This window comes from Dendrobates tinctorius, unplaced genomic scaffold (assembly GCF_039654945.1).
Source record: "Dendrobates tinctorius isolate UK_male_01 unplaced genomic scaffold, ASM3965494v1 ptg000051l, whole genome shotgun sequence".
Classification (NCBI taxonomy): domain Eukaryota; kingdom Metazoa; phylum Chordata; class Amphibia; order Anura; family Dendrobatidae; genus Dendrobates; species Dendrobates tinctorius.
This window is the reverse complement of record NW_027361719.1, coordinates 3994348-4019925: the sequence shown is the minus strand read 5'-3', so window position 1 is coordinate 4019925 and position 25578 is coordinate 3994348. Positions and strand designations below refer to the sequence as shown.

General features: G+C 42.7%; 1 protein-coding gene across 4 annotated transcripts in view; it reads left to right on the top strand.

The window, feature by feature from the left end:
- The window catches only part of LOC141091260 (thiol S-methyltransferase TMT1A-like), a 135434-nt gene that overhangs the window by 97716 nt on the left and 12140 nt on the right, over positions 1 to 25578 (top strand). The window contains exons 2-3 of one of the 4 annotated variants that reach the window (XM_073576710.1): positions 20821 to 20998; positions 21750 to 21806. The exons of 2 other annotated variants lie outside the window; for them this stretch is intronic. The gene's annotated coding sequence lies outside the window, so the exon portion shown is untranslated. The remainder of the gene's footprint in view (positions 1 to 20820; positions 20999 to 21749; positions 21807 to 25578) is intronic. One more of the 4 variants, XM_073576712.1, reaches the window with a different exon arrangement.

Here is a 25578-nt window from a genome sequence, read left to right as displayed (position 1 = left end):
GCTGCACTCAGTTGCTGAACTCTTTTGCTGGAAGCTGCACTCAGGTGCTGGACTCCGTTGCTGGACAGCTGCACCCAGGTGTTGGACACGGTGGGAGGAAGATGCACTCAGGTGTTGGACTCTGTTGCCTGGAGCAAGTGCATCAGAGCAAAGCAAGTGTTTCCTTGGTTGTCACTTTTCCTCATGTTGGTGTTAGTACAGCGGTGGGGCCACTTCCACTCATCCCCAACCTAAAATTTTATGACTGATATTTTTCTCTGACTGTATTGGAAGATATCTTGTGATTTTACTGGATGATATTCTGATTTTCTCGCTCAGTTTGGATTGTCACCAGGAAAATGTCCGTTGTTGTATTACAAAGGTTGAGGGAGAACTCTTTACTAAATTAGAGAAATGTGTTTTTTCTGTTCATGAAATTTCATTCTTGGGGTTTATCTTGTAATCAGAAGTGTTTAAGTTGTATCCTGAGAAGTTCCAGGCCATTATTGATTGCGTTCAACCTCGTGATTTTAAAGCTTTGCAACATTTTCTGGGATTCACCAACTATTAGAAGAAATTTATCAAGAGTTTCTTTCAGATTGCTAAACCTCTTACTGACCTTACACATAAGGGGGTGAATCTCAAGGTTTGGTCGCCGGGTGCAATCAGAGGCTTCGAAAAATTAAGAGTACTTTATGTCTGCTCTCATTCTAATACAACCCGAACCCCAAGAACCATTTATTGTAGAGGTGGATGCTTTGGAGGTCAGAGTAGGGGAAGTTTTATTGCAGGGGCCCAAAACTCTGACTAACCTGCGTCCATGTGTTTTTTTCCTAAAAGATTCTCGTCTGCGGAAAGAAATTATGATGTTGTGAATCGTGAGTTACCTGCTGTTAAAATTGGCCTTTGAGAAATGGAGGCATTTTTTGGAGAGGGTGGTTTATCCAGTTTCTATGGCTACTGATCAAAAGAATCTAGCTTACGTTGAATCCGCTGAACGAGTACGATTACTAGACATGCCAGATGGTCCTTGTTTTTATCTAGGCTTAATTTCCATCACATTCAGCCCTTTTCAGTTTGCAAAGTGAAAGTAAAATGAGCTCTAGCTGTACACATAGTGAACAGGAACTTCCTGGTTCTTTTTTTCTCCCCACAATGTACTGTTAGCAATATAACACTATTGCTGGAGACAGCAACTCATGTACTATTAAACAGTAGTAAATAATAGTCGTTGCAATATATACAATAATAACCAGTATTCAAACAGTGTGTAAAAAAAAAAAATGGACAGCACATGGATGCGTGTACTGTTTTTGATGGGTATAAGAAACTTGCTTTTTTTTTCATTTGCATTTGAAAAAAAACAAAGCCAACACTGATAATAAAATAGGACGCACATACCAATAGAAAGGTTGAAAATCAGTTTAAAAATTAGTGATCAAAATCAATGTTTTTCTCATTTGCAAAAAAACAAGACATCTGAATCATGCTTAAAAGTAACACCAAAAAAAATTAAAAAAGGACAGTCTATCACGCCAAGTGCTCCACTATAATATAATTGACACATTTCCTTGTCTCTTTTTGCTGTCTAACTGATACATCTTAATAGAAAATCTGCCATTTCTTGCTTTATATCTATTGTTATGGCACAGACGGACGGCAGCAAGAAATAGATTTTAAAGCATTAGAGTCATTACCCACTGACATTTCTCAGTGCTTTCCAACATCTCCTGCCCTATGAGACCCATCACTAATAAGGTACATTTCTTTATGGAATATATTGGTTTTCAACCCATTGTTTTCTAATTTATATTCATGGGAATTTCCATTTTAGACAATTTGTCTGCCTGGAGTTACATTTTTTGATTTCTCCTTTCTTACTGAACTTTCTGTTACATTTCATGCCTGAATGAGTGATATAGGTCAGTGAGCACACACAACGGAAAAACTTTCAGTGTATCTTAGAAATCTACCTGCAGGCTTACAACAAGTAGTGATCCAAATTCATGAAACTCAGCAAAATCTTTAAAGGGAATCTGTTTTGCCCTATCAGCTGCCGGCATTGACATCAGGGGCTTATCTACAGCATTCTGTAATGCTGTAGATAAGCCCCCGATGTAACCTGAAAGATAAGAAAAACACGTTAGATTATACTCACATGGAGGGGGCGGTCCGGTCCAATGGGTGTCGCGGTTCGGTCTGGCTCCTCCCATCTTCATACGATGCCGTCCTCTTCTTGCCTTCCTGTAGTAGCTCCAAGCAGGGGATCACCCTGGGCAGGAAATAGCATGTACAATACAAATTTTATTAGACACAAAAGAACAGACACAAAAAATACTAAAAACATAAAAAATAGTCACACATGTGACACATACAGAAATTGCACAATGCTCATAATAGAGCAACCCGCCTGCTACCAAAAACACCCCCACCGGGAACAATACCTATAACCCTAGGTCCATGTAAACAGGATACCCAAATATAAGGTATATGTGCCCACAAATAGAAACACTGAACCATACATGGGTCTGAACAATGAACAATATATAATTAAAGTAGAGAATAGTTTTCTAACCCAAAAGAAGGGTAAATGCTGATAGCATAAGGCATCACATATAGAATAACATAGCCCAAAAAATGTCTTGGTCAAATGAAATACATAAAACATAGGACAATGCAAGCTAAAGACACCTCCTTTTAAAATAAGGGTACCTCAGCCTAAGGTCAGGCATATAGCATATAAATGACTCACATTATCCAAACCATTAGGGGCTAGAGGGGGTTAGATGGACACAAATATTATAACCACTGTCAATACTTATCACACATGCAAATCAGCAGAATACAAAACCCATGTGGAGTGGAGCCGGCAGGGTAAAAAGACCCGACGCGCGTTGCCACTCTAGGTGGCCTCGTCAGGGGTACTACCTGCCAGTCTGCTGTGCCAATATATATGGTTGCCTGATTACTAAATGAGGAACAACTGCGCCACTGCTTACCATATCAAGATTCGTGTCAAGATACACCTGAAGACCGGAAAACCCACCAGCAATCTGTAACGATAGCTCCCTTTGATTGAAAGACAGGCTTTTAGGGACCTACTGGACTTGTTGGATGAGATTGAAGAGGGGTATACGAAGAGAAGATTCTCCGGTAGGTTACCGTCCCAGGCCACACCTTCTTTCTCACTATTTCCAGCAGTGCAGACCTTTTTCAACACGGTGTGGAGTGAGATAAAAGCCTTGAAGTTGGATCTTAATAGGGATAGGAATTTGAGTAGGCTTGAACAGGCAGCTATTGCTAAGTTGGGGTCAAATCGGAAATTTGTCATCCGTGAGGCTGACAAAGGGGGGAATCTGGTTATTTGGCCTATCAAATTATATTTGGATAAAGCTAAGAGGCAATCCAACTCTAATTGTTACCAGGTCCTCCCCTCGGATCCCTCGTGTGTGTTTAAAGCAAGACTTGATCGTTTATTGGACTCGAAATTCACATGTAATATTATCAACAAAAGAGAAATGGAGTTTATGACGAACCAACATCCCAGGACACCGACTTTTTATATGATACCTAAGGTACATAAATCTTTGCAGGTACCGCCTGGGTGGCCTATTGTGTCCGGGATGGGTGGTTTATTGGAACGACCTTGTATTTATGTTGATTTTTTTTCTCCAACCATTTGTTTCTGCCCTGAAATCATTTGTAAGGGATTCCACTTTTCTCATTCAACAGTTACGGGATTTCAATGTCCCTCCGAATACTTGGCTTGTAACCCTAGATGTCGAGTCGCTGTACACGTGCATACGACATGACTTGGGGATACAGGCGGTTTCCTTCTTTTTGGACCAGAATACATCAGGTGATCGAAAACACGACTCGTTCCTGTTGGACTTGCTACATTTTATACTCGATAAAAATCATTTTGTCTTCGATCGGGTTCATTATAGGCAAGTGACTGGTACCGCGATGGGCGCACGTTGTGCGCCCGCGTATGCAAATCTGTTTTTGGAGTGGTGGGAGCTCACCAGGGTGTACTGTCTTGAGTCTTTTTCTACCCATGTCAATAGATGGTATGGTTACATTGATGACATTTTGTTTCTCTGGACAGGCACCCTGGATGAATGCCATCAGTTTGTTGAGACATTGAATAATAATGCTCTGAACATACAACTCACCTCCCACTTTTCCAATACAGAAGTGGAATTCCTGGATTTGAAGCTCCGTTTGGATGTCTCCCGCATTTTGTCTACCTTGTACCGTAAACCTACGGCTACCAACAGTTTGTATTTTACCAGTTTTCATCCACAACACTTTAGGAATGGTATTCCCAAGTGTCAATTTTATCGTGTTAAAAGGAATTGTAGCATGCAAGAGGATTTTTTGGCCCATGAACAGGACTTGACCACTCAATTTAAGAGTAGAGGCTACCCTAAAAGGTAATATCACGAGCCTTTATGGCAGCAAGGGATGCTGATAGGGATAGCTTGCTTGTACCTCGGGTGAAGGGACCTCCTAAACCACTTGGGGTATTCACTGCATACAATAACCAGTGGCGTGACATTGGAAGAATCCTCACCAAACATTGGGGGATCCTCTTGAGCGTTTTTGGTAGTAGGCGGGTTGCTCTATTATGAGCATTGTGCAATTTCTGTATGTGTCACCTGTGTGACCATTTTTAATGTTTTTAGTATTTTTTGTGTCTGTTCTTTTGTGTCTAATAAAATTTGTATTGTACATGCTATTTCCTGCCCAGGGTGATCCCCTGCTTGTGACCTATTTCTTTCTTCTTTTTTGTTAATTATATCATAGAATCATAGAATCATAGAATCGTAGAGTTGGAAGGGACCTCCTGGGCCATCTGGTCCAACCCCCTGCTCAAAGCAGGATTCGCTAAATCATCCCAGTCAGATGTCTGTCCAGCCTCTGTTTGAAGACTTCCATTGAAGGAGAACTCACCACTTCTCGTGGCAGCCTGTTCCACTCATTGATCACTCTAACTGTCAAAAAGTTTTTTCTAATATCTAATCTGTGTCTCTTCCCATTCAGTTTCATCCCATTGCTTCTAGTCTTTCCTTGTGCAAATGAGAATAAAGTTGATCCTTCTACAATGTGACAGCCCTTTAGATATTTGTAGACAACTATTAAGTCTCCTCTCAGTCTTCTCTTTTGCAAACTAAACATTCCCAAATCCTGCAACCTTTCCTCATAAGACAGGGTTTGCAGACCGGTCACCATTCTGGTCGCTCTTTTCTGAACTTGCTCCAGTTTGTTGATGTCTTTTTTAAAATGTGGTGCCCGAAACTGGACACAATATTCCAGATGAGGTCTGACCAAAGAGGAGTAGAGGGAAATAATGACTTCACGTGATCTAGACTGTATGCTTCTGTTAATACATCCTAGAATTGCATTTGCCTTTTTTGCTGCTGCATCACACTGTTGACTCATATTCAGTCTGTGATCTATTAGTATACCCAAGTCTTTTTCACATGTGCTGTCACTTAGCCCTATTCCTCCCATTCTATATATGCTTTTTTCATTTTTATTGCCCAGATGTAGTACTTTGCATTTCTCCCTGTTAAAAACCATTCTGTTAGTTGCTGCCCACTTCTCCAGTTTATTTAAATCTTTTTGAATCCTCTCTCTCTCTTCTCTAGTATTAGCTATCCCTCCTAGCTTTGTGTCATCAGCAAATTTAATCAGTTTACCCTCAATTCCTTCATCTAAATCGTTGATAAAGATGTTGAACAATACAGGGCCCAGGACAGAGCCCTGTGGTACCCCACTTGAGACATTCTTCCAACTGGATGTGCAGCCATTTACGACCACTCTTTGGGTCCGATCACTAAGCCAGTTATGAATCCACCTAACAGTTGCCTTGTCCATTCCATACTTAGTCATTTTTTCAATAAGGATTGTATGAGAGACTTTGTCAAATGCTTTGCTGAAGTCAAGATATACTATATCTACAGCATTTCCTTGATCCACCCAATCAGTGATACCGTCATAGAAGGAAATTAAGTTAGTCTGACATGACTTATTAGTTAGAAACCCATGCTGACTCTGTTTAATCACTTCATTCTTATCCAGGTATTGACATACATGTTGTTTAATAATTTGTTCAAAGATCTTTCCTGGTATAGAAGTCAGACTCACCGGCCTATAGTTGCCTGGGTCCACCTTCTTCCCCTTTTTGAAGATAGGAACAACATTTGCTCTTCTCCAGTCTTCTGGCACTTCTCCTGTTCTCCAAGAATTTTCAAAGATTATGGAGAGGGGTTCAAAAATTTCTTCTGCTATCTCCTTCAGTACTCTGGGGTGTAATTCATCTGGACCTGGAGACTTGAATTCATTTAGGTTAGCTAAGTGTTTCCTCACTATCTTTCTGTTTATAGATATCCTGGATTCTTCTATTCCCTTAATAGGACAGTGAATAACAGTTGATGTTGCATTTCCTTTCTGAGAGAAAACAGATGCAAAATAGGAATTTAAAAGTTCAGCCTTCTCAACATCCTGTCTTACCATTTCATCATTTTCATCCTGTAAAAATCCTATAGCATCTTTGACTTTTCTTTTACTTTTGACATATCCCTTGACCTATAATATGTAGTATTATAGGTCAAGGTTGGATCCCTTCATATTGTTCGGAGGTGCCCCCATTCTTTGTCTTCTCCTGTAGTAGCTCCGGCGCAGGCACACTGCTCTGCCCTGTTGAGGGCAGAGCAGAATACTGCAGTGTGCAAGCGCCAGACCTCTCCCGACGTCCGCACACTGAGCGGAGATGGGTGAAGACCAGGTCTAATGTATGTCCGTCTGTGTGGGTGGCTGAGGACCACTGAGCAAGTCCAAAAGATGAAGCAAGGGACAGGAGTTTGGAGGCTGTTGACTGAAGGGTATCTGTAGGGATGTTGATGTCACCCATGATGATAGTGGGGATGTCAGTGGAAAGAATGTGAAGAAGCCTGGTAGAGAATTGGTCAATAAAGGCAGTGGCTGGGCCAGGAGGTCAGTATATGATGGCCACTTGGAAGTTGGAGGGAGAGTAGATGTGGACAGAGTGGACTTCAAAAGAGGGGAGGATAAGGGAGGGTAGAGGTGGGATTGGGTTAAAGGTGCAGTTAGAAGAAAGGAGAAGACCCAGTCCTCCACCGTGACTGTTGCTGGGGCGAGAAGTGTGGGTGAAGTGGAGGACGCCATAACACAGCGCAGCAGGGGTGGCGGTGTCAGAGGGTATCAGTCATATTTCTGTGAGGCCGAGGAAGGTAAGATTGCGAGAGAGAAAGAAGTCATGAATCACATGAAGCTTATTGCAGATGCAGCTGGCATTCCAGAGTTGAGATGAATCTGTGCTGCACTTTATGTACATGCTCAGTAGTGAGGCAGTGCTGTGGAGTCAGGGAAATTGTGTCGAGTTTTGGCTTACCGACTCCACAGCCTTGGCTATATAATATAATGATTTCAATGTATTATGAGGTCAAAAACTTTGATGGAAGTGCTTCTTTAAGTCTAGTAACATTGAAAGGACATGTTCTTTTTTACTTCTTTATTAATGACCTAGTTGATGAGATTTAGAGTATAATGTCAGTCTTTGCTGATGACACCAAACTGTGTAGGATATTAAAATCTGACCTGGACATTACAATATTGTAAAACAATCTGAATAAGATGACTGAATGGGTAAACACCTGCTAGATAAGGTTTAATGTAGATAATAAATTTAGAGTAATGCATCTAGGAAGGAGTAATCCTATTGCTGCATATACTTTAAATGAGAGTATACTTGGGACTACAGAACAGGAGAAGGACTTGGGTATTCTGGTTACAAGCAAGCTGAGCAGCAATACTCAATGTAAAGCAGTAGACGCAAAAGAAATCAAGATTTTAGCATTGTGGTGTGACAGGTGATCGCGTGGTTAATGAGAGATATGTCACATGGAGGGATGCTCCCTGCAATGCAACCCGGAGTATTTTGCCTATAGTGCACATGAGCACTAAAGATGTCATTTAGTGCACTGGGTGCGGAATGTACTCCGTTTTGCCTGAAGATATGTGTATGTTCAGGACCTGTGGTGAAGTCCTGACCATGTGACCAGCTCATGTGATCCATACCTCACCTATGGGTGTGGTTACAGGGCTATGTAATTAAGGTGTTTGGCACATGTGAGGGAGACTGTGAGGAAGTCTGGCAGAGTGTGGACAGACTTCCATGTGTCCAGGTGGGACACTACAGAGAGTGGTCTGTGTTCCAAGGAAGGAGAAGCCTTCCTGTGTCTGCGGCTGCAGATAGAGCACTGCTCTGGACATTGCCCTGACCTGTGTGCACAGGACCTGAGGGAACACAGCCCAGCTAAGGACTGTTTATGTGCTGTCTCTGGTTTATGGAGTAATAAACCCTGTGAAATTTTAAAGGAACGTGCCTCATGTTTGACTCCCGCCGCACCTAAGCGAGTCCGAATCCTTACAATTGGTGGAGAATGCGGGCAGCGATTCCCAGGAGCACAGACGGTATGGAAAATCGTGAGTAATATTGACCGAGGTCAGAGGAAATGACTGTATGGAGATTTGTGGGATGCCTATGAGGAGAAAAGGTACCCGAGAACCTGTGTGGCTGACACCAGCAGGTAACGGACAGGAATCCGTGTTGCACTGACCAGAGTCAGTGAGAGACTGTGCTTGTGTTTTTTTTTCCCTTTTCCTCGCTTCTCTGCAAAAAAAAAAAAATCCTGAAAGTGCTTGCTGTGGCTCAGTACGCTCACGAAGGTCTCGCAGCGCGGGGACCTGATGTTTTTTCTTTTTGGGATCTCCTATTTGAGCATTGGTAGCAGACGCTGTCTGTCTACACCATCCTGCTGCAGCTTTATTGCATATGACTAAGCGGATACAGTAGTTGTGGCTTTACACAACTATTAAGGGTGAGTACCCTGTATTATGTCCTTATACCCATTATACCTGCACTGGTAAGGCCCTATGGGCGCGCTTTTGTGGTTTTTTTTTTCTTTTGAGGGCGACAAGTGGCTTCCGGTGGATCGGCGGGTCCACGAAGACGACGCAGCAGGAGCTGCACAGACACCAGCAGCTGCTTGTGAGCGACGGCAGGAGCTGAGGCAGTGCCAGAAAGAAGTGGTGTCGTGCTTAAAGGGCCAGTACCAGCCTGAAGGAAAAAAAAAAAAACTGTACTGTGTGAACTGTGGCCTAAGAGGTTCTGCAGGACAGACATGGGGAGATCCCGAAAAGGGGTGGAGTCCCAAAAGGGGGCGGTGGCCCAAATCGGGGAGGTAGCCCGTAAAGGGGTGGAGTCCCAAAAGGGGGCGGTGGCCCAAATCAGGGTAGTAGCCCGTAAAGGGGTGGAGTCCCCAAAGGGGGCGGTGGCCCAAATTGGGGTGGTAACCCAAAATGGGGTGGAGTCCCAGGAGGGGGCGGCAACCCAAAGCGGGGTGGTGGTCCAGAAAGGGGCCAAGTTTGAAGAAGTGACAGCACTGGGTGACTCAGTAGGTACGTCTGGAGTACCGCAGTGTATGTGCAGGTCTTTTTCAGAATGTGGAATATCCTTTCCAGGTAGTAATGACGGGCCACAGATGTGTACAGTGATGCTGCACCGGGAAGGAGCCTTTGGTCGGCTGGAATCAGAGAATCAGGTGACTCTGATAGGAACTCCTCTCACTTTCTCTCTGTCCGAGAAAAACGTCAGGCTTCGCTGTAAACACGGGGTCACGGTGAACTATGCAGTAGACAGAGTAGTGTTTGAGGGGACCAAAGGTGGTGAGTGCAAGGGGGAGGGATACCACGGGACTTAGTCTATGCCTGGGAGAGGGGCCGGGACTTTGTTTTGTTTGATGACGTTTGGTCGGACGATGGAGATGCTTCGACTGTGGGGCCAGCGGACACTAAGATAGTGACGGCTCCTGACGTAGACAGGTCAGAGGTAGAACTGACCGGAAGGAGAAGGACATCTGCCCAACTTACGGACCTGACGTCTCGTGACATGACGGATGGTGGGCTGGGAGATGAGACGACTGTGAGTAGCTCGGTCAGTGAACCAACACTACAGTGCCCCTTCTGGCTGGATGGAGAACGGGTGATGGGATTGTTAGACCCTGGGAGTCCGGTATCTGTGCTAAAAACCACTCCTGGACGTTCTGTGTCGCCTGGGACGGTGACGAGAGTGAATGGCTTTGGTGGGGACGATAAAGAACTTTTGACAGCATACCTCTACATTGACACGACTGAGAGTTCCACGTACCATGTAGTGACAGTAGACCCAGACTTACACTATACTATGGTAATAGGGCGGGACTTAGAAGCCCTCTGGGACTGGTGGACAAAAGGAGAAGTGTCTGTTGATATAATGTGTATGGGAGGTAATGGTGTGAAAAGTCCGCCTCCTAAAGTTGACAGGCCTAAGTTAAACATGACCAGAGAGAACAGTGCGTCGGCCCCACTTACGGACATGATGTCACCTGACGGGTACCAGAGAGAGACTGATAGTGGTGTGGTAATTAAAAAGAGTGGACCTGACACCCGAACAGAGAGCAACATGAACATTTCCCATGCGGTGGGGTGTGACACAGGTACCAGGCGTGACTGTAATATGTTATTGCCAGTAGCAACCACTAGGGCTGAAGACAGTGTTTGTCAGACAGAAGCACGAATCCAGTGTAATGACAGTTTGCACCAGGTAGAAGCGCACCTACGAGACTTGGAGCAAGGGCGCGAAGAGATGTGTCAGCAGCTGGCGAGGGAGTGTCTGAAGGTGGCGAGTCTGGAAGTCGCCAACTCCGCGCAGGTGGAGCGGTTGCACCACCTAGAGTCCGAGCTCTTGGCAGGCAAAGCACTGAGACAAGTGACTGAGCACAGAGTGGATGAGCTGGAGAAGGAAGTCTCTGAGCTCAGAGGTCACCTGTCAGCGTGTAAAACCATGAACAAGACCCTGTTGGAAGATATGGAGGTGCTCAGAGAGGCCCAAGAGAAGTATCAACAGGAGATTCTCAGGAGAGAGGATGAGCGTCGCTACCTGGCAGAGGAGCGAGATAAAGTTCTGCAAGAACTCAGTGGAGTAGGAAAAGGTCTTCTACGGGAGAAGTGGATGGGCGAAGACGAACAGCAGCCGTGCCCGCCTGATAGCAAGGCAGAACTGCCAAAGCCCATCTTGGAAAAGGGTCCTGAAGACTGTAAATCTCAGGAAGATGGTGAGCCAAGGGCTGCACAAGACAGTCATCCAATCGTGACAGATATCTTGAGGGAAGTGTTCCTAGGGAACCCAGAGCCATCTGTTCAGGATGAGAGTAAGTCCACGACCTTCAAGGTTGTAATTGATGTACCAGAAGACATGCAGGAAGCCTGTGCTGAGGAAGGTGTGCATGAGGCCTTTAGGAAGGCTATAGAAGCATGTAGTGTGATCTGGGCACCAGAGACGAAGCAGCTGGTCATACTGTCATCTAAGGAAGTCTCAAGGAAGCGGGTTACTATCCTGAGGGATATGCATCTACAATGCCTTCGCACAAGGCAGATGATCCTGTTGGGGAAAAAAAGAAGCCGCTCGATGTCTAGAGTGTGCGAGGAAAGTTCAAAGTCAGCAGGGCATTGCAGAAGACATCATTCAAGTGCCCGGAGGTCTGGTGAGGAAAGTCATCAGAAGGTTTGGGAAAGTGATGCAGGACATGGTGAACAGGTCTGGCATGATGAGAGTGAGGATTCCGGCTAATGACGAAACCCAGGACAAGGGTGAAGATGGGATGGTTCCATTCCTCGTTGTCGGGTCCATGGAGAGCCTTGGGAATATCCGGATGCTCCTGGAGTATCGCGTGTCATACCTGAAAGAAGTAGAGCAGCTAAGACTTGAGAGGAAGCAGATCAGTAGAGAGCTGGAGGAAATGGAAAGAAGATGGCCGCCTCCTTCAACTCGCGGTATAGAGGTTCACTTAAGACTGGAAGTCCTAAAGATGGAGATAAGAGAGTACATAGAGATAAATGGAAGGGCTGCTCTCGGGACCTTATAGACCTTAGGAGAAATGGCCAGCAGAGAGAGGACAGTAGGTGGCCTGATGGAAGAGGAAGTAGTGATGCCTCAGTTAGTTCAGAGCTGAGTGACCTAGGCAGGAGACCCTGTAGAAGACGTGGTGACAAAGAGTCAGTCCAGACAAGAGGTATGGGGGCAAGGGAGTCGCAACACCATACTGACCGCCAGGGATGCGGGTGGTCTGACGTGGGCCCATCTTTATCAAAGAACAAGACAGAGTCGGATAAGGGACGCCTACTGAAGAGTTCACTAGCAGGGCCTGACTTTGATAGACGATTTGACTGGCAGAGACGACCAAGAAGGATCTCTGGTCGAGTAATAGAAAGTGCCAAGCCCCACGGCTTTAGGCAGAGGAGGGGGATATGTGGTGTGACAGGTGATCGCGTGGTTAATGGGAGATATGTCACATGGAGGGATGCTCCCTGCGATGCAACCCGGAGTATTTTGCCTATAGTGTACATGAGCACTAAAGATGTCATTTAGTGCACTGGGTGCGGAATGTACTCCGTTTTGCCTGAAGATATGTGTATGTTCAGGACCTGTGGTAAAGTCCTGACCATGTGACCAGCTCATGTGATCCATACCTCACCTATGGGTGTGGTTACAGGGCTATGTAATTAAGGTGTTTGGCACATGTGAGGGAGACTGTGAGGAAGTCTGGCAGAGTGTGGACAGACTTCCATGTGTCCAGGTGGGACACTACAGAGAGTGGTCTGTGTTCCAAGGAAGGAGAAGCCTTCCTGTGTCTGCGGCTGCAGATAGAGCACTGCTCTGGACATTGCCCTGACCTGTGTGCACAGGACCTGAGGGAACACAGCCCAGCTAAGGACTGTTTATGTGCTGTCTCTGGTTTATGGAGTAATAAACCCTGTGAAATTTTAAAGGAACGTGCCTCATGTTTGACTCCCGCCGCACCTAAGCGAGTCCGAATCCTTACAGCATGTATAAAAAGAGAGATAAAAAATCACGATCCCAACATATTGGGCTCCACATTTTAAAAAGGGTATTCAGAAGTTAGAACCAGTTCAGAAGCGGGCAACTAGATTACTACAAAGGATGAAAGGCCTCTCATATGATGAGAGGTTGGAAATGTTGTGCTTGTTTAGCTTAGAAAAAAAGACGCCTCAGAGGAGATCTCATGTACATGTATAAATATATGTGTGGTCAGTACAAAGGACCATAGTAAGCACCAGGGGCCAATCATTACGGATGGAAGAAAGGCGAATCTGGCAGCTAAATAGGAAAGGGTTCTTTACAGTTAGAGCAGTCAGATTGTGGAGTGCCCTACCACAAGCGGCAGTAATGGCAGACACTATGACAGCTTTTAAAAAAGAGCTGGACGATTTCCTCCAAACACATAACATTGTGGGCTATAATTAAATTAGTGACAAAATGTACAATTGGTGAAGAAAGGTTGAACTTGCTGGACCTAGATCTTGTTTCAACATATAGTTGTGGCCAAAAGTATTGACACCCCTGCAATTCTGTGAGATAATACTCAGTTTCTTCCTGAAAATGATTGCAAGCACAAATTCTTTGGCATTATTATCTTCATTTAATTTGTCTTAAATGACAAAACACAAAAAGAATTGTCCTAAAGCCAAATTGGATATAATTCCACACCAAACATAAAAAAGAGGGTGGACAAAAGTATTGGCACTGTTCAAAAAATCATGTGATGCTTCTCTAATTTGTGTAATTAACAGCACCTGTAACTTACCTGTGGCACCTAACAGGTGTTGGCAATAACTAAATCACACTTGCAGCCAGTTGACATGGATTAAAGTTGACTCAACCTCTGTCCTGTGTCCTTGTGTGTACCACATTGAGCATGGAGAAAAGAAAGAAGACCAAAGAACTGTCTGAGGACTTGAGAAACCAAATTGTGAGGAAGCATGAGCAATCTCAAGGCTACAAGTCCATCTCCAAAGACCTGAATGTTCCTGTGTCTACCGTGCGCAGTGTTATCAAGAAGTTTAAAGCCCATGGCACTGTGGCTAACCTCCCTAGATGTGGACGGAAAAGAAAAATTGACAAGAGATTTCAACGCAAGATTGTGCGGATGTTGGATAAAGAACCTCGACTAACATCCAAAGAAGTTCAAGCTGCCCTGCAGTCCGAAGGTACAACAGTGTCAACCTGTACTATCCGTCGGCATCTGAATGAAAAGGGACTGTATGGTAGGAGACCCAGGAAGACCCCACTTCTTACCCCGAGACATAAAAAAGCCAGGCTGGAGTTTGCCAAAACTTACTTGAAAAAGCCTAAAACGTTTTGGAAGAATGTTCTCTGGTCAGATGAGACAAAAGTAGAGCTTTTTGGGCAAAGGCATCAACATAGAGTTTACAGGAGAAAAAAAGAGGCATTCAAAGAAAAGAACACGGTCCCTACAGTCAGACATGGCGGAGGTTCCCTGATGTTTTGGGGTTGCTTTGCTGCCTCTGGCACTGGACTGCTTAACCATGTGCACGGCATTATGAAGTCTGAAGACTACCAACAAATTTTGCAGCATAATGTATGGTCCAGTGTGAGAAAGCTGGGTCTCCTTCAGAGGTCATGGGTCTTCCAGCAGGACAACGACCCAAAACACACTTCAAAAAGCACTAGAAAATGGTTTGCGAGAAAGCACTGGAGACTTCTAAGGTGGCCAGCAATGAGTCCAGACCTGAATCCCATAGAACACCTGTGGAGAGATCTAAAAATGGCAGTTTGGAGAAGGCACCCTTCAAATATCAGGGACCTGGAGCAGTTTGCCAAAGAAGAATGGTCTAAAATTCCAGCAGAGCATTGTAAGAAACTCATTGATGGTTACCGGAAGCGGTTGGTCACAGTTATTTTGGCTAAAGGTTGTGCAACCAAGTATTAAGCTGAGGGTGCCAATACTTTTGTCTGGCCCATTTTTGGAGTTTTGTGTGAAATGATCAATGTTTTGCTTTTTGCTTCATTCTCTTTTGTGTTTTTTTTCATTTAAGACAAATTAAATGAAGATAATAATACCAAAGAATTTGTGTTTGCAATCATTTTCAGGAAGAAACTGAGTATTATCTGACAGAATTGCAGGGGTGTCAATACTTTTGGCCACGACTGTATGCAACCATGAAAGTGGGTCGCCCTCACATCCAGGGCTGTGGGTTACTCTGTACCGGGCCCGATGAGCCTCAATGGGAGAAGTCACGGCAGCTGTGGCCCGACCCGTGGCCCTGGGCGCCCATTATAAAAGGGGGTTGTTTCAGTGTGCTTGTGGTAGTGAAAGTTTATCAGTGATTCGTGACGCCACCTGTGGTGTTCGGCAATGGGGATGTAAGCCGACGCTGCAGACAGATCCTCTGGGGCAGATGGTGTGGTGCAGCAATGATGTTATACTGTAGCCCTCCACAGGCAGGGCTGTAGTCCCAGGGCAGTGTAGGTGAGGTGACACGCAGATGGTGTAGTGTCAGGCGCAGAAGATGCAGCAGTGCTGGGCAGGTTCTCGCAGGAATGAGTGGAGGACACCAGGCCATGTAATTCCAAAGCTTTACTCACAGTCTGTTGTACAAACAGGTGCCTGCCTCCGTGCCGTGTCCTCCGGGTCAGGGACTCAGTCAACCTTCAGGCCAGATGGAATACTGTGCCTTTCTGAACATCTCCTCTTATAGCGCCTTTAAGTGAAGTACTCCTTGTACTGAGTTACACTGGAGTGCCTCCTGTCCGATGTTCTTATGAACTCTACTTGTACGGCACACAGCTGTAGCCTGCTTCGGGGACTCCTTGCTACTAAGTCCCGGCTCACTATCCAGTTGCTGTTGTGCCCCCAAGTCTTGTGTGGAAATAAAGTGGTCACTACTTCTATTCCTCCGGTGTCTGCTGAAGGACCATTAGTATCCATACAACCTTGGGGACCGGGCCACGGCCTTGCGCTTAGAACTTCTAGGAAGGGTGCTCTTCTAACCCACGTCCTCTGTTCTCTCTTACTCCTCACGTTCCGTACTAATCTTTCCTTCTATGGAGAATCAGGCTCTCAGGCTACGTTGCTCTTTCTCTTCCTCTCCCGTGCCAGCAGACCCAGGTCACTGGGATCCACTGCAGCACCTCCATCCATCCATCCCTCTCTCCGGAGATCTTCTCCTCTCCATCTCTATAACCAACTGCCCTTTAATCCTAAACTCTTCCCACTCCTTGTAATGTAAACTAACTCCACCCACCTCCCAGCACGTTTCGTGATCCAAGCAGGGAGCCACCAATGGGTGCTTTGCTATACTCCAAGCAGGGAGCCGCCAAAGGTGCTTTGCTACACTATTTTGTGGTGTGGGGTGCAGGTGTTGGAATGTGGTCAGGAGTCTCCACCTTACCTGGATGGTGGGATACTACAGCTCAGGAGGAGGTGCAGTACCTCTGTGGCGACTGAGCCTCAGTGGCGCCACATAAGACTTTCACTTGTTTCATAATAATCTTGCCGTGCAAATAAATTGTCGATCAATTGATGAACAAACAAAATGCTCTTTCGTCGGGCGAAATGATCTTTTACGCTGCAAAAAAGATAATTGTTCTTGGCAACACACTGTGCTGTGTGAACAAGACTCACTGCCCAGAACAGTGGCAGCCTATGGGCACGGAATAATAATAATTTAAATTTTTATAGCGCCAACATATTCCGCAGCACTTTACATTTTAGAGGGGACATGTACAGACAATAAAAGACATTACAGAATAACAATAATCACATAAACAACAGATACCAAGACGAGTGAGGAAATAGTAATAGTAATTGTAAGAATGATCTAGTACAGATTGTTCAATGTGCATTGGGAGTTTGGTCTGCCTGTGGAAATAGTCTTTTAAACAACTGACGATCAGCAAATAAGTTGTTAGATCTAAGTGTCACCTAATGATTGTCTTATTCCCTATAATGAATTTGATTTATCTGTCAGGTTTATCTGCTTTTGTACATTACACATTTTAACCATATATGACAACCCTCGAACCCTGGATATATATGGAACCCTGGATGGTGGTTAACTACTGTCTATGCTTGATGTAGTCCATCTATTGAGGTGTTTTCAAGTAGATCAATAGTCTCAATGAGAACATAGGGTCTACAGTATCCTCAGAGTGCGAGGTGATGAAATCTCCTTTTGAGTGTGCTAACTTAAACCATCCTCTTTAGGATGATGATCACCATCCAGGGTTTTATATATCCTACTAACTGAGCAAGAAGAACTGAATAAATCTAAGGTCCTTATTGCAACATAGGGCACAGACCCCAACTGTCCCTCATAGGATAACTAAATGGTTATTTGGTCCTAATCGTGACATAGGGTCCATGGTAATCCTATAGGACGAGGTGATCAAATGACTGCCACAGGGTTGGGCAATACAAAACACTATCACTGTTCTATGTTTCTCTCCGATATTGCTGGAACTAACTATGGTCAATAATAGAATATGGGGTAATTGACAGAAATCACACTAGTGGTAACCATATGTCCCTTTTTAGGGAATTAACCATTATCATTGCTCAATGTACTCCGCCGATTGGGATGGAATGTAATATGTTTATCTATAATAACTGGAGTATAATTTTATGAATGCTATCAAGCAATCAATCATTAACCACTTCAGCCCCAAGCCTGTTTTCACCTTCATGACCAGGCCAATTTTTACAATTCTGACCAGTGTCACTTTATGAGGTAATAAATTCTGGCTTGGCTTTTATCCTAAGTCATGTAACAAGGCTCGTTAAAGAGTCAACATTGACTTCTAGGATTGCTACTTCCAATAGGTGGCACTAGAGTTCTAGTCCTCTTCCTCTCTGAAGAGACAATTTGCATAATTAGTTTATGAGGTAATAACTCTGGAATGCTTCAACGGATCCCAGTGATTCAGAGATTGTTTTTTCGTGACATATTGTACAGTACTTCATAACAGTGGTAAAATTTCTTCAATATGACTTGCGTTTATCTATGAAAAAAAGACGGAAATTTGGTGAAAATTGTGAAAATTTTGCAATTTTTAAACGTTTAATTTGTTTGCCCTTAATTCAGAGTTATGTCACACAAAATAGTTAATAAATAACATTTCCCACTTGTCTATTTTACATCAGCACAATTTTTTAGATATAATTGTTTTTGTTAGGATGTTATCAGGGCTAAAAACAGAATTTACAAAATCATTTTTTTAGGGACCATATTACATTTGAAGTGACTTTGAGGGATCTAAATGACAGAAAATACCCCCAAAAAATCACACCTTTAAAAAAATTCCCCTCAAGGTATTAAAAACCACATTCAAGAAGTTTATTAACGCTTCGGGTGTTTCACTGGAATTTTTAGAATGTGAAAGGAAAAATTGAAGATTTAACTTTTTTCAGAAAAATTTTATTTAGACCCCAAATTTTTTATTTACACAAGGGTAAAAGGAAAAAATGAACTAGAAAATTTGTTGTGCAATTTCTCCTGAGCATGCCAATACCCAACATGAGGGAGAAAACCACTGTTTTGGCGCACGGCAGAGCTAGGAAGGGAAGGAGCGCCATTTGACTTTCTGAATGCAAAATTTGCTGGAATAATTAGTGGATGCCATGTCACATTTGGAGAGCCACTGATGTGCCTAAACAGTGGAAGCCCCCCAACAAGTGACCCCATTTTGGAATCTAGACCCCTCAGGAAACGTATCTAGATGTGTTTCTAGATGTGTGCTTGAGAACCTTTGAACCCTCAGGTGCTTCACAGGAGTTTATAATGTTGAGCTGTGAAAATAGAAAAAAATCAAATTTTTCACACAAAAACTTTCTTTTAGTCCCAATTTTTTTTTCACAAGGTAACAGGAAAAAATGGACCCCAAAATATGCAATTTCTCCTGAGTACACAGATACCCCATATGTGGTGAAAATTTACTCTTTGGGAGCATGACTCAGAAAGGAAGGTGTGATGTTTTGGAATGCAGATTTTGATGCAATGTTCTGCAGGGGTGTCATGTCATGCTTGGAGAGCCCCTCATGTGCCTAAACACTAGAAACCCCCATAAGTGACCCCATTTTGGAAACTAGACCCCTCTAGCTGCTTCACAGAAGTTTATAACATTGAGCTGTGAAAATTTAAAAAAATCACATTTTTCCCTCAAAAACGTTTTATCGCCCCAAATTTTGCTTTTTCACAAGGGTATAGCAGGAGAAAATGGAAACTGGACCCCAAAATTTTTTGTGCAATCTCTCCTGAGTACACTCATACAGCATATGTGGTTGAAAACTACTTTTGAGGCACAGTGCAATGCAGAGAAGGGAAGCACCATATTGGAGTTCACATTTTGCTGGACTGGTTTGAGGGTGCCATGTCACATTGGCAGAGCCCCTGAGGTGCCAGAACAGCAGAACCCCTATAAGAGACACCATTTTACAAACTACACCTCTCAATTTAATTAATTTAGGGGTGCAGTGATCATATTGACACCATAGGTAAGTCACAGAATTTTATACCATTGGGCGGTGAAGAAAAAAAAAAAACAATTACATTTTTACCACCAAAATGTTGCTTTAGCCTCAGATTTTACATTTTCATACAGGAAAATGGATAAAAATGCAACCAAAATTTTTATCACAATTTTTGCTGAATGCAGAAATACCCTGTACAGTACTTCTTAGCCATTTGGGGAGACATGGAAGAGATGGAGTGCTATTTGCCTCGTGGAGCGCAGAATAGTTTGCGTAACTCCATATACACAGCCCCTAACTGCTAGAATAGCAAAATCCCCCCTCAAGTAAACCTATTTTGGAAATTAAATTCCCAAAGGGGTATATCTAGAAGTTCAGTGACGATTTTGACTCCATGTGTGTTTTCCAGAAATAAGCAGCAGTGGATGTTTCTGAGTGAAAATTGCAAACTACCGTTGTAGTGACCAGTACGTTGCAATGACCAGTACATTCTGCCCAGCTCATGCTTCTGGAGACATGCACCTGTAAATTAGGCGGGCTCTCATTGATACAAAAATACGAAACATGTGGACACTAAATGTGGTTTAGGCACACTGTGGGGCTCAGAAGGGAGAGGAGCATTTGAATATGAAAGTGCAGAATTTGCTGAATTTCTTTTGGGGGGCCAGGAGCCATTTCGCTTTTCTAGAGCCTTTGTGCTACCAGTAACATGGAAGCACTCTGTATTTCCTTTGACAGATGAAGAACCTGAGTATGGACTTTTTTGTGGATGGAGTTGAAGCTTTTATTAGGAACATTTTATATAACGTTTGGGATAACATTTATCCTGTGCTCTACGCTGAGCACTTACTTTTGGGTTTCCTTCCTGAAATCCCAGAAGGATCCATTCACTGTAATGAGGCAGCAGAGTTACCGATGTTCAGTGATGTCTTTTTTTTCAGAAGTGCACAAAACTGTGGCGGACCACATTTTTATGCACGACTAAAAAGATTGACTCCATCTGCCTCAATATTGGGAATCTTCCACCAGAGGTTCCATCTGAGTTATGTATTCAGAGATTTACATGGAAACCCCGATGCAAGCGCTCAGCGCACGGTGCAGCGTAGTGTGCAAGATAAATTTGCGTCGAGCTTTGCTGTAATCTTTGAGAGGCCGAATGAACAAATCAACAAGAGGCAAATAATTGGTTTTATTTATTCTTTACATTGTTCCTCATGCAGTATAAGTGATTAGATGGCTTTATTATTTGGGTTGGTGCAATTACTGCAATACCAGATTTATATCAGGTTTTTATGTTTGGCTGCTGTCACATACAAAAATACTTTTTTTTTGCAAAAGCTAGTTTTTGCATCGCCATATTTTGAGAGCTATAATTTTTCAAAATTTTGACCAACACAGTCATGTGGTGACTTCTTTTTTGCAGGACAAGTTGACGTTTTTATTGGTACCATTTTGGGACTCAAGACATTTTCTGATTGCTTTCTATTCTGATATTTGGGAGGCACAATGAACAAAATCCAGCAATTCAGGAATTTTTTTTTGAGGTTTCTTTTATGTCGTTCCGTGTGTGGTAAAATCGATAAGGCAGCTTTATTCTTCAGGTCAGTATGATTACAGCGATACTGCATTTATATAGTTTTTTTATGTTTTGGCGCTTTTACACAATAAAACCAATTTTATAGAAAAATATATATTTTTGCACCGCTTTATTTTGAGAGCTATAACTTTTTTATTTTTCTGCTGATGGAGATGTATGGTGGCTTGTTTTTTGTGGGACTAGATGACATTTTCAGCCATACCATTTTTATTTACATTCATTTTTTAGATTGCGCTTTATTACACTTTTTATTCTGCAGTTTGATGGTAAAGCATCTTTTTTGCCTCGTTTTTTATTTTTTTTCTAAAGGGGTTGACTAGTGGCACAGTTTTATAAGTTGGGATGTTCCAGATGCAGCAATAGAAAATGTGTGAACTTTTTTATTTACCTTTTTTTCAAAAAATATTTATTTATGGGTCGAAGGTATAGAGTGTATATATATATACTGCTCAAAAAAATAAAGGGAACACATCCTAGTACATTGTGTTGGTTAACTGTTCCCTTTATTTTTTTGAGCAGTATGTGTGTATATATATATATATATATATATATATATATATATATATATATTATATACATACATACATACATACAGCTCTGGCAAAAATTAAGAGACCACTGCAAAATTTTAGTTTGTCTGATTTTTCACTTTATAGGTATATTTTTGAGTAAAATGTAAATTGCTCTTTTATTCTATAAACTACTGACAACATGTTTCCGAGTTTCAAAGCACTAAATTTTGTATTTATTTTCAGAAAATGAGAAATCGTCAAAATAACAAAATAACGCAGTGCTTGCAGACTTCAAATAATGTAAGAAAACAAGTTCATAATCATTTAGAAACAACAATACTAATGTTTTAACTCAGGAAGAGTTCAGAAATCAATATTTTGTGGAATAACCATGATTTTTAATCACAGCTTTCATGCGTCTTGACATGCTTTCCACCAGTCTTTCACACTGGTTTTGGGTGACCTTATGGCACTCCTGGTACAAAAATGTAAGCAGTTCTTCTTTTTTTGATGGCTTGTGACTATCCATCTTCCTCTTGATTACATTGCAGAGGTTTTCAATGGGGTTCAGGTCTGGAGATTGGGCAGGCCATGACAGGGATTTGATGTGGTGGTCCTTCATCCACACATTGATTGACCTAGCTGTGTGGCATGGCGCATTGTCCTGCTGGAAAAACCAGTCCTCAGAGTTGGAACATTGCCTGAGCAGATGGAATCAACTGTTTTTCCAGGATAACCTTGTATGCGGCTTGATTCATACGTCCTTCACAAAGATTAACCTGCCCAATTCCAGCATTGCTGAAGCATCCCCAGATCTTCACCGATCCTCCACCAAATTTCACAGTGGGTGCAAGACACTGTGGCTTGTACGCCTCTCCAGGTCTCCGTCTAACCATTAGACGACTAGATGTTGGGCAAAGCTGAAAATTAGACTCATCAAAGAAGATTACCTTATTCCAGTCCTCTATGGTCCAATCCTTATGGTCTTTGGCAAACTTCACCCTTGCTCTCCTTTGCTTCTCATTGATGAAAGGCTTTTTTTCTAGCTTTACATGACTTGAGCCCTGCTTCTAGGAGCCTGTTACAAACTGTTCTTGCTGTGCACTTCAACCCAGCTGCCATTTGCCATTCCTTTTGGGGGTCACTTGATGTCATCCTGTGGTTGGTGAGTGACATTCAAATAAGATGAAGGTCATCCCGGTCAGTGGAGAGTCATTTTCGCCCTCTGTCGGTCTGTAGCTTTGTTGTCCCCAATATCTGCTGCTTGACCTTGTTGTAATGCAAGGTTCTAACTACCGTCTTAGCCAGAATTGAGCCCTTGTTTTCCTCACTCAAGACATTTCTTTTCAGCTCCTTTGGCATGTTTAAAAGATATTTTTTCATTCCTATTACTTTTGGGACATTACTAGCACTTGTTTTGCCATCCAGCTTGTCCTATTGCAACAGGATTGTGAACACCACAGCAGGGTTTTTTATACTTTCCTTCGTTAAATAAGATTTGGTTCAGGTGATCACCTAATCAGAAGTGCATTAAGTAGAATGAGGTGTACTCTGGTTGGAATTCAACTGACACTGGAATGGAATGGCTGTCAGACATGTAGAGAAGCTGATTTTTATAAAACTGTGCAGTGGTCTCTTAATTTGTTTCACTTTTTTTTACTTTCTCCCACTATGGGATCTTCACTTTTTGCAGTCTGATTGCTTTTAAAACTCTCAGCGCTGCATTGACAAACTTGCTACATCATGCTCTGAGCATGATCTAGCAAGTTTGCTACCTCTGGTGACCCAGATGTCGTCATGAAAACATCAGGTCATCATGGCAATGATCAGCCCCTTGCGATGACGTCGGCGGGCAACAATCGGAGAGCAGAGGGGGCTCCCTCCCTCTACTTGCATGCTAAATACTACGATCGATATCAATTGTAGTATTTAGTGGGATAAGGTGCCAGGGAGCGGTGCTGGCACCGCTTCTGCATAAAGTGCCAGGTGTCAGCTGTCAGAATCAGCTGACAGCCGGCGGTGATTACTCACGCACAGCCTTTGTGCGTGCAAAATTGCCATCATGTATCCATATGTCAAAGGTCGGTAAGCACCAGCTGATATGGATATGTCCAAGGTCGGAAAGGGGGTAATATTAGAGTACAAATTGTCTCGCCAATAGGCATGGCTCCTTGCCCTCACCTGGCATAAACTATACCATGTAAAATTTTGCCCTTTTTTCCTTAGCTTGTGTATTGTGTAGTGCACCGATTTTCTGATGATTTTTATTGGTTTAATGAAAGTTGAGTATTATGTACTCTACAATCTATGATATCTAACTGTATATTAGTGCTCTCATTAAAAAAAGCAAGAGTATAGCCCTAATAAAACAGGCCAGACTACTGCATGCTGCATGTTTTTCCCTCACTAACCATCAGTCACTGTCAAAAATCAATTTTGTGCACTGTCTCGTCATAGACTATTATGTTAAGTTCACACAATGAGTTTTGAGTAAGTTTTTGAGGCTGCGTATTTTCACTGCACAATAAAAGCAACGGTACGAGCGTTCTATGAATCTCATACCCGCTGTGCTTTTTTTATGTTGCGTAAAAATAAAAACAAATAGAGGTTCTTCAAGCTTCTCCTATCAATCTGACCGGTCTGCAAACCCTGTCTTATGAGGAAAGGTTGCAGGATTTGGGAATGTTTAGTTTGCAAAAGAGAAGACTGAGAGGAGACTTAATAGCTGTCTACAAATATCTAAAGGGCTGTCATATTGTAGAAGGATCAACTTTATTCTCATTTACACAAGGAAAGACTAGAAGCAATGGGATGAATCTGAATGGGAGGAGACACAGATTAGATATTAGAAAAACTTTTTGACAGTTAGAGTGATCAATGAGTGGAACAGGCTGCCACGAGAAGTGGTGAGTTCTCCTTCAATGGAAGTCTTCAAACAGAGGCTGGACATATCTGTCTGGGATGATTTAGCGAGTCCTGCTTTGAGTAGGGGGTTGGACCAGATGGCCCAGGAGGTCCCTTCCAACTCTACGATTCTATGATTCAATCAGTCCATGAAAAACAGACAGCACATGGATGGCACACAGATGGCATTTGAGTTATGTACGATTTTATTTCTTGGACCCATAGACTTGAATTGGCGAGTTATTTGTCTCCAATAATTTTTTGCAGAAGCACGCGAACATGTGAACAGCCCCATAGACTATAATAGTAATGAGTTCTATCGGTGAAGAACTGACATCTCAATGAGTCAAAGTTAAGTACAGATAAAATCAAGGAAGGGCCAAAGAACGGTGGGAATATGTGATAGAGAGAAATGAGTATCGAATTGCACAATTAGCAATTAAATTTATTCAAATTTCTTGCAAATTATTTGGCAATATAAAACCTTCCCATATATTCAATTGTAGGTTTTCCAAGGTGCCAATACAATGATTTATAATGGTTAATTAGCCTGGATTCACACGTTGCAGATTTTGTTTAAATTTCACCTAGATGTGAACATGTAGAAATCCATGTGTTTGCGTCCAACACACAGACTATACACTGATGATATTTTCAAAGACTCATGGGCTTTTGTAGGTAGTTTTAATCTGTGACTTAAATAAAAAACTGGCATGTCCCTGTGGGGTTTTTTTTTTTGAGGACACACTGACATGTAAATATTATCATAGACCTTAATGGGTACATGTTCTATCCATAAAAATTAAGGATACAAGACGTACGTGATTTACAGACATCTGAATATGGCAAAGGTAAAAAAAAGAAACCAAGCTTCTCCTACCCATTAGATCAGTGTTTCTCCACTCCAGTCCTCAAGAGTCACCAACAGGTCATGTTTTCAGGATTTCCATAGTATTGCACAGGTGATAATTTCATCACCTGCTCAAGCATTAATTCCATCACTTATGCAATACTAAGGAAATCCTGAAAACATGACCTGTTGGTGGGTCCTGAGGACTGGAGTTGAGAATCACTGTACTAGATAGTAAGAACCAATCCAGACACCATTCAGCTGTCACATACTGTAAATGGCATCAAAGTGCTATACATTCGTTTTTACATCAAGTTG